At 40.6% G+C, this 12,685-nt stretch overlaps 1 protein-coding gene across 4 annotated transcripts in view; it reads left to right on the forward strand.

The window, feature by feature from the left end:
- arhgap36 (Rho GTPase activating protein 36) overlaps positions 1-12,685 on the forward strand; it is a 54,371-nt gene that overhangs the window by 2,575 nt on the left and 39,111 nt on the right. Inside the window, exon 1 of one of the 4 annotated variants that reach the window (XM_018703822.2) lies at positions 3,096-3,428. The exons of the other annotated variants lie outside the window; for them this stretch is intronic. The gene's annotated coding sequence lies outside the window, so the exon portion shown is untranslated. Of the gene's footprint in view, positions 1-3,095; positions 3,429-12,685 lie in introns of those variants that run through there. 4 annotated transcript variants of the gene reach the window in all.

The raw sequence follows: 12,685 nt of genomic DNA on the forward strand, positions 1-12,685 counted from the left end.
TGCTAGCTGGTGGTCATAGTGGAACATTTAGCAGATTAAGAGCCAGATATTTTTCTCAGGAGCTGGTGGAGACCAAAAACAGCTAAAAGAAACTTTTCTAAGTGCTATGTTGCTCCATGTCTGTGAATCGGCAGCTGTTAGCTGGTGTTAAATACCAATATTCAGTCAGAAAACTTTGAAAATATCAAGAATTATAAGCAGAGTTTTGCATATTTGGTGCAAAAGACAAAAAAAGTACTTTTAAAACTCCATCTAACGTAGTTTTAAAAGTACTGAAACAACCAAGAACTGGCTTATATGTTTACAGAAACTGTCTTCTGCAAACTGGTCACGGTAGCTAAATGAAATGTCAAGGTTTTTGTTGTTGCTGTTAACACCTCATGCACTGGTGGTGAAAGCTGAGACAGAAACGTGTGAAGTGTCTGAGCGAGGACGAGACATTACACAGAGATATAACACGTTTTATGAGCTGGTTGGTGAAGCGTGGCTGTTCCCTCTCTAATGCTTTACAGTGTGTGTCGATGTGCGTTTATGCCAGGGGCAACAAAAGGCAGCTCAAAGGTTAATCAGCGTTGCAATATTCATGATCTGTGTTTTATGATTAGAGGAGGACTCATCTTGTTGAAAAAAAAATAAAACAACAAATTGTACACACCTACATTAGCTCCTGCTATCTGCTTACTCAGAAAGGAGAGTTCAGCAGGCTGTGACCTGAGCTATGCTGTGACATGGGGGTGCCGTGATGCATTCAGATCTGTTTTCTTTTCTGCTGCATTGAAGAGCAGTAAAAACTGAGGGCAGCCAATAGGTGTGTCCTCTTAGATCCAAACAGTGTGTCAGAGTGCAGATCCACAAGATCCATTTTCTGCTTTAACAATGGCTGGCTCAGGTGCTGTTTTCTTAATGGCAGTTTTTGCCCAAGTGGTTGATTACGAACCAGCACGCACAGACTTTTATTTTTAAGATATTGTCAAACCATGATGTTCAAAACTTCAGAAATATGTTATATCACCACATTTTGAGTTATGATGAGTTAGATGAAGACTTGCAGAAATGAGGATTTGAAACTTGTCTTGAACTGAGACTTGCTGTAAATGGATCACCAATATTTTTAAGTTTTGACCTTTTGCAAAAATTACAAAGAAAGACCACAGTGCAAATCAGCCCTTATATATTTGTGACTTTACTCAGAGAAGCTTTTACAAGACTCAACACTTTGACGTGTCTCGGGTGGACCGCTGCAAGACTTGACTTACTTCAAACTTTGCTCCCTAAGGACTTGAAGTGCAGCTACCTTTGCTTTGATAGGACTTGGTCTCAGCTATCTAAAAGTCACCATAAACTCAGCTGCGATTAGAAGACTTGTAACTCTCATGTGATTTTTATGGTCTGCCTGTGTTATGGTCAAGCCTCAAGTTTTGACTTGGCAAAATCCCATAATGACAATAAAAGATTGATGAGGCAGTAAAAGGCAGGTTTTGCTGAACCACACACTGAACTGTCAACCTCTGCATTTAATTTACTTGTTCTCAGTTGTGATAAACACCTTTAGCAAGGCGCTCTCATCCTCATGGGCAACACACTGAACTCCAGATGCTGGAAAAGGTCTTGAGTCTTTTGCTTCTGTTTTATGAATTATCTCCTGGACTAATGAAATAAACTGTCAACCCAGAACAACAACAACAACAAAAAGCTGTTGTAACAGTGTTGAACAGTATTCGCTTCCAAATGCTTTAAATGCTCTAATTTGGCAAACATTTGCTGGAGAACTCAGTGCAGATGCATGAAGTACAGTGTGTGCTCGTGAATGTGCGATGATGTGGTCACTTCTTTACGAATGAAGCCTGAGAGCCTCAGCCATCTGCTTTGGAGCATCACTTGGCCACAACCGACAAACCCAAGTCCAGCTAACTCTTAAAGTTAATAGCACATATTTAATGCTCTCCCTCTCTCTCTCTTCGTTCCTTCCTCTCAGACATTACCAGACAGCTGCATCACTTTTCTCTCAAAACCATTATTTCTGCATCTGCCCATCTGTCAACTCTTGTTTTGCTCTCAGCAGAACCTTTCCATCTCTCTCTCTTTCTCGACTCTTACTCCATCTGTCTCTCTCTCTCTTCCCCTCCACTGCTGCCTCTGTCACGGTTACGTGCAGCTTGTACGGCTCAATCATATTTCTTGCTTGTCTTTTTGATTTGTGAACCTAAGTCTGAAATGTTATTTGGCTCAAGGAAGGGCCAAATCCCATTAAAGTTCTGAGTATCTCGAGTCTTGGGTCATATTTCTGGACTGGAAGCTGCGGCTCTGACCTCTGCACCCCCTCCTGCAGCAGCTTGTTAATTAAGTTGTTGGTATAGATTTCATGCTGGTGTCGACAGATTGAGGTGATCGAGTGTTTTACAGGTGAAGGATGCTTGATGCTTGCTATTTAGTCAGCCTGATTTTGAGACTTTGAGGTGTTTTTCTTTGCCATTTCAGGGATTATTTGTGTATTTTTAATTCTTGTTTGTTGATATGTGGGAGGGTAAAGGGCTGTAGATGTCTGTTGTTGTTATTATTGTCGAGATCTTTGCCATCCACCAACTTTCCACCAATGAAATCATCCTCAACTCCTTTTGTTTGCCTTGAGGCCTGTGGATTATCCACATTAACAGGGACATTGTTCCTGGAGGACAACCAGTAAACAGACTTTAAGGTTCAATTGTTTTGCTGTTTCCAAGGTCCAGGTTGATCTCACATTAAAAAGGTCTTATAGTGCTGAGAGTGAAATGGAAAGTTTAACATCTGCAATTTTATAACCTCAACCTGCTGATAAAGATCATGTGATGTGACCAAAAGCTCTAGAACATCTACTAACAGGACCTTAAATTAAGAGTCAATCACTCAGTCTTTGAAAGAGCAGAATATCTTCACGGATAGGAACCTAGGGTTAATTAATAAAATGTGTTTTTATGTAATTTCGGTGACTAATCCTCAGTCAGAGCCAAAGATCCTCTGCTCATTGACTTTAGTTGAAGCTGACTCCTGTTCACTCTTAGATATTCCTGCCTCCTTCAGTGTCCAATCAGTTTAAAATCCGAGAGCCAGTCCCTTCCAGGCTCCCCTCTGCTCCACCACCACAGGAGCCAATCAGTAATCAGCACCTCCTTAATCAGCCCAATTAGCTGCACATGCACTGCAACAAACCCTGTAACAAACATTCAACCACAGCTCAGCCACCACCAGTATCTACATTTAATCAACTCTGTGTTCAGAATTAGGTTAATGTTCAGAACAAGGCCCGAGAGATAAGGGAGGAGGAGGCTAAAACATGACAACGATCTCACCGTTTCCTGTCCTGCTCTACTTTAAGAAGGATATATATAAATGAATGCAAAGGATGTAACAGTTTGAAGTTTGGACTGCACAGCAGAACAACAGTCACACTGGTAAGAACCTTATACATGTTTTAAATAAGAAAACAAGATCATTTTTGAGTATTTTGCTTTTAATGTAAACTTAAATTTACTGCATTTAGCATAAACCTGAGAGCCTGTCAGACAAACTGTCTTCTTGATTACAGCAACACTTTTATCTATATGGTTAAAAAGCATCTTTACCTTTTTGAAAGTGAAGTTTTTACAAGTCATTTGAGAGATTTTCATCTGGTTTCTATCACTTTCAATCACTTGAAGTGTTAATCTTGTGTCACTAAATGCATCAGGAAGGAATATTCTTACACTTCACTGCGTTTAATTTACCTTCAGCTGAATTACTGTGTGCTGTTTCACATATTGCTTTTGCCAAACTATATGATGTGTCTGATTTTGTGTGTGATTTGCACTAAGCTCATACTTAGAAATCAAATGATCTGCAGTCTGCGTGTGGACTTATGCATTTGGGTGCAATGATTTATTTATATTTTTATTATTTTTCTGCTGGTGCTGCTGCTGAGGATATTGGCTAACTTCTTGGATGCTGCGTTTCATAATGAGCACCATATGTCATAGAGGAGAGGAAGGGAAGATGAGGCTGAGGGCATAAAGTGGGCGAGGTGGAGAAGCTTAAGAGGACGATATGGGAGGGTGGGTGATCAGTGATGAAAGTTGAGAAGAAACATGAGAGTGTGCTTCGTGGAGGGGTTTGTTTGTTTTTTACCTCAGGCCCCGACCACAACCTCCACCTCGTCTCTGGTGTCACCTCCAGTGCATCTTAGGTTTCCTACTGTCTCAGATAGAAAAATACACCCAGAGGAGTGTACCCTCCATATCTACTTTTACTGTAACTCTGTCTTTAGGGAAAAGCACAAAGGACTTTTATCCTCTATATCTGGGCACAATGAAAGTCGGTCTTTCTAAGGTAAGACTGACAAAATTTAGTTTTTGTTATGAATCAAGGAATCATTGTAGAAACTGTATGAAAGAGGCAGTTTGAAGTTCCCATAACACCTCCACAAGTTTCAGCGTTGCCTGACAGGAGAATGTTTCCTTTTCTCCAGAGGCTTGGGAAAGCTGCAGTATATCCAGAGCTGGCTGTCCATTTCTGCCCATGCATCCACTCAGTCTTTACCCGCTCTGTCTAAACTTCAGCCTCTCTTTGTGAACATATTTCACTTTTTGAAATCAGCAGCTCAGATCCCATTATATGTATTTGTGGTCGCTCTTAATTGTCTGCTCCTCCAGACGCTTGATACGTTGAAGTCGATAATTCTGGTTGGTTTTTAAGACTCTCGGTGAGTAATTCTTTTGGTAGTTATTGACAAAGTTTACCCAAACAGGAGTTAACAGCGTATTTGTTGGGGACTATTTTCAGCTGCGGATTAATACACATTCAGTGCACTAGTGAGTATTTACAGCAGCAGGATATGGCACAGAGGAGTGGGATATATCAGGCTTTGGCTTCAATACTTAGATCAGTTCATTGTATTACATGCCAGCATTTTTCTTTAAAAACAAGATTACATTAAAAAATAATTAATGATACATGAGGTTTTGATGTGTACCGCAGTCAATTAAAATGTTACCACTGGAGATAAGTCATCGATCATTATGATGGCTGTAAATGAATAGAGACAGCAGCTTGGTGAGATAAGGTATGACTCTTAATTTTATCCTGGCTGAACCTGATGGTGGTTCATATATTTGCTGACTCATGCTGAACCTCTGCTCTCTGGCCTGACACGTCTTCACTACAGCTCTGTGATTTTCTAAACTTCACTGCAGAGTTGAGAGAAGTCAGTGAATAAATGCAGGAGTTTGAAACACTTTTTAGTGTCATCTGTGATATCTGGAGAAAGAAAATGAGGCTCCCAGTCCCAGTTTTCCATAATTTCACCGTGCTGACGGACAAATAGTCGTCGTGTTTTAACCTTGTGTCAATTAATTCGCTCCACTCTGCGCTCTGTTTGTCTGTCTGGTGATGCCTTCGAGGTGTTTCTGTGCATCTGGTGTTCTGTATGTGTGTGTTGCATGTGTGTGGCTGCAGCAGTGGTTTGCGAGCGAGTGCCAGAGCCTTCAGGGTGTCCTCATAAACAGTCTGTAATCTCCCATCAGTCGAACTTGGAGTTATATAACCAGCGTTCAGTGGGCACTACCAGCTGCAGGTTCAGCCTTCACTGCAGAGATGAGGGGAAGACTCATTTGTTCTGATTTAATGGGACTGTTGCAATGCTGGTAACTGCTAATGTTCTTACTCCTGGAGGAACATTATTTGATCATATAGTAGTAGTAGTAGTTTATTTTCTTTGTGAAATCAGTCTTTTTCCACAGTGTAATATAAATGACCATGTGGCAGTGGCGATGATTAGCTGACTTCAATCTGCTTTGGAGCTAATTTTGTGTGTTGTGTGGATGTTTTGAGGTTGATACCAATCTGCACTCAAATGACACAAATGTACACTTTTAAATTGTGTGCAGGACATACGCCAGTTCTTTCCATGTTATGTGGGTTTGCAGTTTAGCTGCACTAAAACGCCTGATGTGACGGTTAAAGATATTCGGTTTCTAGTCTCCAACAGCGATCTCCAGCTGCTTGTGCAACTTTCTTCAACTTCCCAATGCTCCTAATAAACCAAAAATGACCTTATACAGTTAAAAGAAAGTCACATGACATCTGAATCACAGATTTTGAAAGTGTAAAGTTGTATTTGTACATAGTTTGAAGAAAATGGGTTAGATAATCATATATTGGCCGGTATTATATTATCTTTATTAAGCTGTGAACATATAACTTGGTTATACTTGATCGTTGTGGAAAAGATAAGAGCTGAGTGTGACATTTTACAGTTTTAAAAATGATCACCGCTCTCTGACGGACAAGATGTGATGGTTTCTAAATTACTTCAAACTAACTTAATTGATCTGCCATAAACAAGTTGTGGCTGCAGAAGCTCTGCATGTGTTGTATTAAACTTCTTCGTAGTTGAAAGTTGTCTGCGAGATCCAAATCTAAACTTTCACTCACGTCTGTGGCAGTTTTAGCTTGTTAGCATGATTAGAAATGATTTTGTGTGTCATTTAATACGAAGGATATTCTGTTGTCTGAAAGGACTTTTCAGCCTGTTTACTCAGAGAGGATTTTCTTGCCACATGGAGAAGAGAGTGATTCACGCTGATGATGCTCTGAGCCATGTGGCAGCCTGACAGAGGGAGGACTGGGCATGTTTTGGCATCCTGACCTGCAAGAAAAGCAGGTTATTATTTCACAGATTTTCAGTTTACTGGTAATAAAACTGTCTTACTGTCTATAACTGTGTTACTGTCAACAAATCCCACTAAAAAGACCAAAACCAACAGTGAACTGATCCTGCTAACAAGCATCATGTGTGCAGTATATTCCTCTGAGCCACAGAGCTCTGTCGTTTTCCAGTAACTATTAAAAACGCATCAATGAGCCACACTGTGACATGAACACTCTCATTTATTCAGAGTTTATCTCACATATGCCATCTTTCCACTGTAAATACACCACTGACTTCAGTTTGATTAACATTTGGTAAAAACTACTACTGATGCCTCCACCCCGGCAACATCCACGGCCCGGGGGCATCATGTTTTCCGGTTTTCCGGTTTTCTGTCCCTGTTCTTGTGAAGGCGATATCTCAGGAACATCTTGAGGGAGTTTCTTCAGATTTGGCGCAGAGGTTCACTCGGACTTGAGTGTGAAGTGGTTAGAATTTGGTGGTTAAAGGTTAAAGTTCAAGGTCATGAGACCTCAGAATTCACACGTTAATAAATGATGATATTTTATATCTAAAACTAAAAAAAAGGGGATTTGTTGGTCTTCTCCTTTAAGCTCATAAATTATCACCATAATTCTTTTTCATCTGATCATTTAACCTAACAAGAAACCATGATGACAGGAGGACGGAAAACATTTTCTGTTCATGGAGTATTTAAAAGATGTTCTTCTCCAGTTTCTGACCCAAACTGAGGATCTAAGAATAGAGTGAGTCGTATGCTTTTTTTCTGATGTCTGGCTGTATAAATACAACTGACCTGACTGTAGAAGTGAAAGTTAAATGCTACAAGCATGTAGTGCTCGGGTCAAGCAGTTTGTTAATTGGTAGCTGAAGAGAAAGTAATCACTCTCTTCTCTGGAAAGAAGAGATAACATCTGTGTTGCGTGTCTTTAATGTGTGCAGTCTATAGATGCAGCAGCGCCACATTTGCTTGTCTGTAGAGGTGTACCTTGATTTCTGCACAAATTCATCTGTGTGTGTGTGTGTGAACAGCTCAGCGGCGTCCTGGGGAGACCTTTGTTGAGTTATGACAGGAAAACCGCAGGATTCCCACTTCTTAACCCTCAGTGTTTAGTCTCCATGTAAATCTGAGGCGAGGAGCAGGAAAGAAAACAGTGGAAACATGGAGGATAGAGTTTCCATCTTTCTTTCCCCTCCTCCTCTCTCACTCTTTTGCTCTTTCTCTGTGTGTTTATAGTGTGCGAAGTGAATCAGAAATCTAGTCCTCAGAGAACCAGACCTACTTGTTCTAAACTCGCACAAGGAAGAGGTGAAGAGAGGCACTGTCAGTCTGTCTGCTCATATATATCCATCTTCATGTACACACCTGTGTGCGTCTGCGTCGGCCTTTCCAGCTCTGCGCTCGTGTCTGCCTTCAGACTTGATGATGGATCTTCTGCTGGTCGACAGCAAACGTCAGCGTCCACCTGATTTACTGACATCCGAGGCTGGAGGATCGTTCCAGACCTGCGCTCTCACGGGAGGCTGTCTCTGATGCTCCCTGAGAAAAGCCATGTTTAGCCATGTCGCTCCGGGGCTTCAGTCACGAGCCTCGCCTGGGGAGCAGTAACACGGTGGTGCCCTTGAGCAAAGCCCTTGACCTGCAGCTGATTGAGCAGAGCTGCAGCGTGCAGGTATTTGAATGTATGGATGCAAAGGAAGACGATACTGAAAGGAGGTTGATGGGAAAAGACAGGAAATACTGATGCTGTATTTAAGTCAGGGCAAGATATTACTGAAAACCACCAGATGACCTCATGTGTTTAAATCCTTCTTCTAGTAAAGCTGAGCTTACCAAACTGTGCTGTGAGCAGTTTTCTCGGCAGCAGTGCTTGTACCAGCAGATTTGCTCTGGCCTTAGTCGTTCCAAGTTAATGTTATCTTATTCAAAAAATCCACTTCTTAATGTGACTTAGTGGAGTTACACAAGCAGTAGGCAACTTGTCAAAGATGGGGAGAGGATAAGAGTGGTACTTTCCATGAATCCATTCTGAAGGACTGGATGTGGAGCTGTTGTCTTCAGATAGATTCAGTGCAGAGGTTAGTTGTGGAAAATGTCGGCAGTTGAAGTAAATAAATTGGTTTTAAAGGCAAAAAATCGATTGACATCACATGACGGTGTCGGTTCAGAGGACACAGGAAACGTCGTCCTCCATGTCAGAGACGGCAGGGCTCCATCATCAAAGGCCCTGGTTGGCATTTTCCACATTTCCTGTCTATTCCCTGTAGAGGAATCGCTGCCCGCCCCCAAAATGGTGCCCACATCCCAACACGGCTTTCATCCTAAGATGGATGGTCATGTCCTGCGTTGGCAGGGTCAGAGCTGTCCCCACCATGACACTTCCTTTAACCTCAGGACTCTTGTTATCGGTGATACCCAGTGACGCTTTCTCTGTCTATCCGCTCAAAGGTTTGTCTAATTTACTGATTTAGGGAGACTGTCGCACAAGGAAAGGGCGATACTTGGTCTTCTGAATAGTGATTGTGTCATATGTTTGCATTGCTGTTCCCTTTATACTTCTCTCGTCTCTGTTTCGAGTCTCTGTGACCTGTGGTTACCTACAACACCTCTCTGCAGAGTTGTCAGGAGCTGGTCTGGGTTGATAGCAGTCATACAAAGTTGACAACTTTGACACCAGCGACAGAGGCTTTGCATCCGCAGCTCTGTCTGTGAAGCAGGCGACAAAAACTCAAGAAGATGGTGGTTTTGGTTAAATGTAAACAAACATGTGTCTGAAGTCACTGTGAATTATTCTCTATATCAAACCAGACCCTGATCTTTCCCTGATCTTAACAGAGAATTGTTAGTCCCTGAACATAACCATGAAACATTTTCATAATGCTGTAGTTGTAGTTGATGTCCTGCTGAAAATGGAAACCACACTGCAAGATCGGACATTTTCATGGAAAGTTCTCTCTGAACATTTTACGGATATATTTGGTGTCAACCTATTTGCAACTTAATTTTTAAATTAACACCATATTCTCATTACAAGATATCATTTTGTCCTTTAGTTCAGAGGACTCACTGACTGTACAGCATCTTTTCAGTAACTGTGGCACATTAAGTGTTTACGTGCACTTATTAAATAAACCAATTAGTCCATCAGTCTGATTTAGATATTTGAGTTTATTCACTATTTAAAAAGAGTAAAAATAAACTAAATGACATCTGATTTTGTGTATAAATGAATTTAAAAGTGCAGTGAAGTAAAAATATGAACATTGCAGAAAGTGCAGATGATAATAAAATGGATGTTTATACCTTTAAATAACCATTATATAAACATTTATGTGTGTCTAAACCATCCATCAGATAGAGGATGATACAGCCATGTTCATCCTGACTGTGATTTTAATTGAACATAATTCAAGCTCATAATTGAAGAGGATTTCAGAGATTTGTGTGGTTGGCGATCAAGTGAGTTATATTTTGTTTTCACAGCACATTTGGATCTCTGCTCTAATCAGCTGATCTCTTGTTTTTGTGTAGCTGTGAATCAGATGAGGGAGAGAGTAGGGTCAGTAAGGTCCTAGATTATCTAAAGGCCACTGAAATCTAAAGAAATCAGTTCCTTTCCTCTGGATTTGGCGCTTGCAGGGTTTAGGACATTGATGAAATATTTATTTTGATGTATTCAGTTTGACTTTAACAAAGACTGGATGCTGTTCATGCAGAAATGTTTTGTGAAAATGCAAGAAAATGCTGCTTGTTTGTCCTCTCTCCTCTGCTTTTTTCCCCACTTCTCCTCTGGTTTGTATCACTGTCACAATACATAAACTATGGAAAAGCATTGAAGATCAAAGGGGGTAAAAAAAATGAATGTCTCATATGAATTTGCCAGAGGGTAAATGCTGTCTGACAGAAGTAAAACGTAGCGCTGCACGCTGTCATGCTACAGTACATCTCCACAACAAACGTATGTCATGCAGCCGCAAAAGCAGATGGTGGTTGCATCATATGTTCTGAAAAAACAGATTCCTCTCTATCCTCCATCCTCTGACGGGGGGTGAAAACATGACGTAAAACCTCGTCTAATGAAAAGAGAACAAATGAAGTCTGATTCTTTTAAATTACATAATGCAAACATTTCCTCTGTAGTGCTCAGCAGTAGGTGCCTGTTCTGTGTGTTTGTTTTTCAGACAAACATGTGACCTTTCAATGATCATTTTTGAAGTGCGACGTTCTTCCTGTAATCAGGTTTTTTAAAGAAGTAATTTAAACGTAAAAATTCTGCAAAATGCGTGCAAAGGAATGTCCAAGCTGCCGCTGTAAAAGAAAGGTCAGCGTGGAGTTTTGATGTTTATCTAATGAAGATAAAATGGCATTGACATTGTGACCTTCTGCCAGTGAATCAGCTGCTTTGTGTCCTGGTCAGGGTTGTAATCGAACACATCGGACCGTCTTTAAGTTAAACTTGGCGGAAAGTCGGGGAAAACATGGCACTTTATCAGGGGCCACTTTCAGATAGGAGTTTTGGAAGAAATAACATTTCTCTCATGTTAAATCTGAGGTGGTACAAGATCATTTTAAAGACCTTTTTTCCCCAAACAAAGCTAAAAAAAAAATCAGTTTTAAAGTTTAGAAATCCCTAAGTTAACTAGTGTGTTATTGTCACATGCTCTGTTGACCCCCATTAATCCACTTCAGCCTTTTTTTAAGGCTGCAAATCGACATCACTCTAAAACACACACAGGTCACATCAGGTATTTGGATAAATGTTGTTGAACATGTGAGTGAACACATGCAGATCCATGGAATCTATACAAGATGTCCGATATACGTGGAGCCAGTACAGCTTCTCATGCAGGCACATACTGTACAGACACACACAGAAACTCTATATTCTGCGTCTGCTGTGTGTCAGTAAACAGTTGTGCAACGGCAAGAACATTGTTGGCTTAGCAATCATGCAAAGGCTCTTTGAAGTGGGACTTAAATGTTCAACACATCCATTATTATGTTGTCTTTTTTTTCTGGGAGAACATGATTACTGAAGAGGTGCTTTAATATATTCTTCCCTCAGCTAGATTCCCCAAAGTGTTCTTCAAAATAAGATTATCTCTTTGTTCTATCAACTGGCAGAGATCATTTTAGTTTCTGTTTTTAAACAGTAAAGATCCCTGAGACACATAACAGCCCGTCTTTTCAACCACAGGAGTTTCTATCTCTAGTCCTCGTTCTGTGATTGTGTAATGTCAGAGAGAATATTTGATGTGAACATGTGTTGTGGTGTAAAACAAGAACAGGAAGTAAGTACCAGCAAGGAGATGTTAGTGAAGGGGACAAAATCTTGCTTTCTTGTTCTTTTTTCTGTTTACTGCACTTTTATATGGAATTAATTGGTAAACTATTTATGGCATGATTTCTGAAACCCTCCTCACTTCATATTTTAGTGCCTGAACCTGTTCTTACTGTATAAGAACAGCTACTTGCCAGACTGTCATGAAATTTTGTATGTTGTATGAACCGGTCTTTGGTGATTCTGTGATGTTGACATGTTTGGGTTTAGACTTAAATATCTCAACTGTTGGATGAGTTGCCATGAAATTTACTGGACTTACTGACTCTAACTTTGGTACAAGCACTCGTGGTTTCCGGACGGTGAATCCTACAGACTTTTCTCATCCCCAGAGAACAACCATGAGATTAACAGCTGTGGTTTTGAGTCTTGTCAACTATTGGATGGATTTCAGTGAAGTTTGGCATGTTTACGTACTCCTAAGGATAAGTTGTAACCTTTTCATCTAGTGCCATCATCAGATCAGTCGAAAAGTAACGTTAGCATTTAGCTCAGAGCCCACTGTGTCTCAGCAGTGATTAGCATGGCTGCAGATTCATTAATGCAACATCACTTGACACCAGTAGCATGCATCAGACATACCACACAGACAGAATTAGTCAAAACAGGGCAGTGATGGGTTTTTTAATGCTGACTGAAACTTCACACCAAACCGCATTAAAAG

Source organism: Lates calcarifer, linkage group LG14 (genome assembly GCF_001640805.2).
Source record: "Lates calcarifer isolate ASB-BC8 linkage group LG14, TLL_Latcal_v3, whole genome shotgun sequence".
Taxonomy (NCBI): domain Eukaryota; kingdom Metazoa; phylum Chordata; class Actinopteri; family Centropomidae; genus Lates; species Lates calcarifer.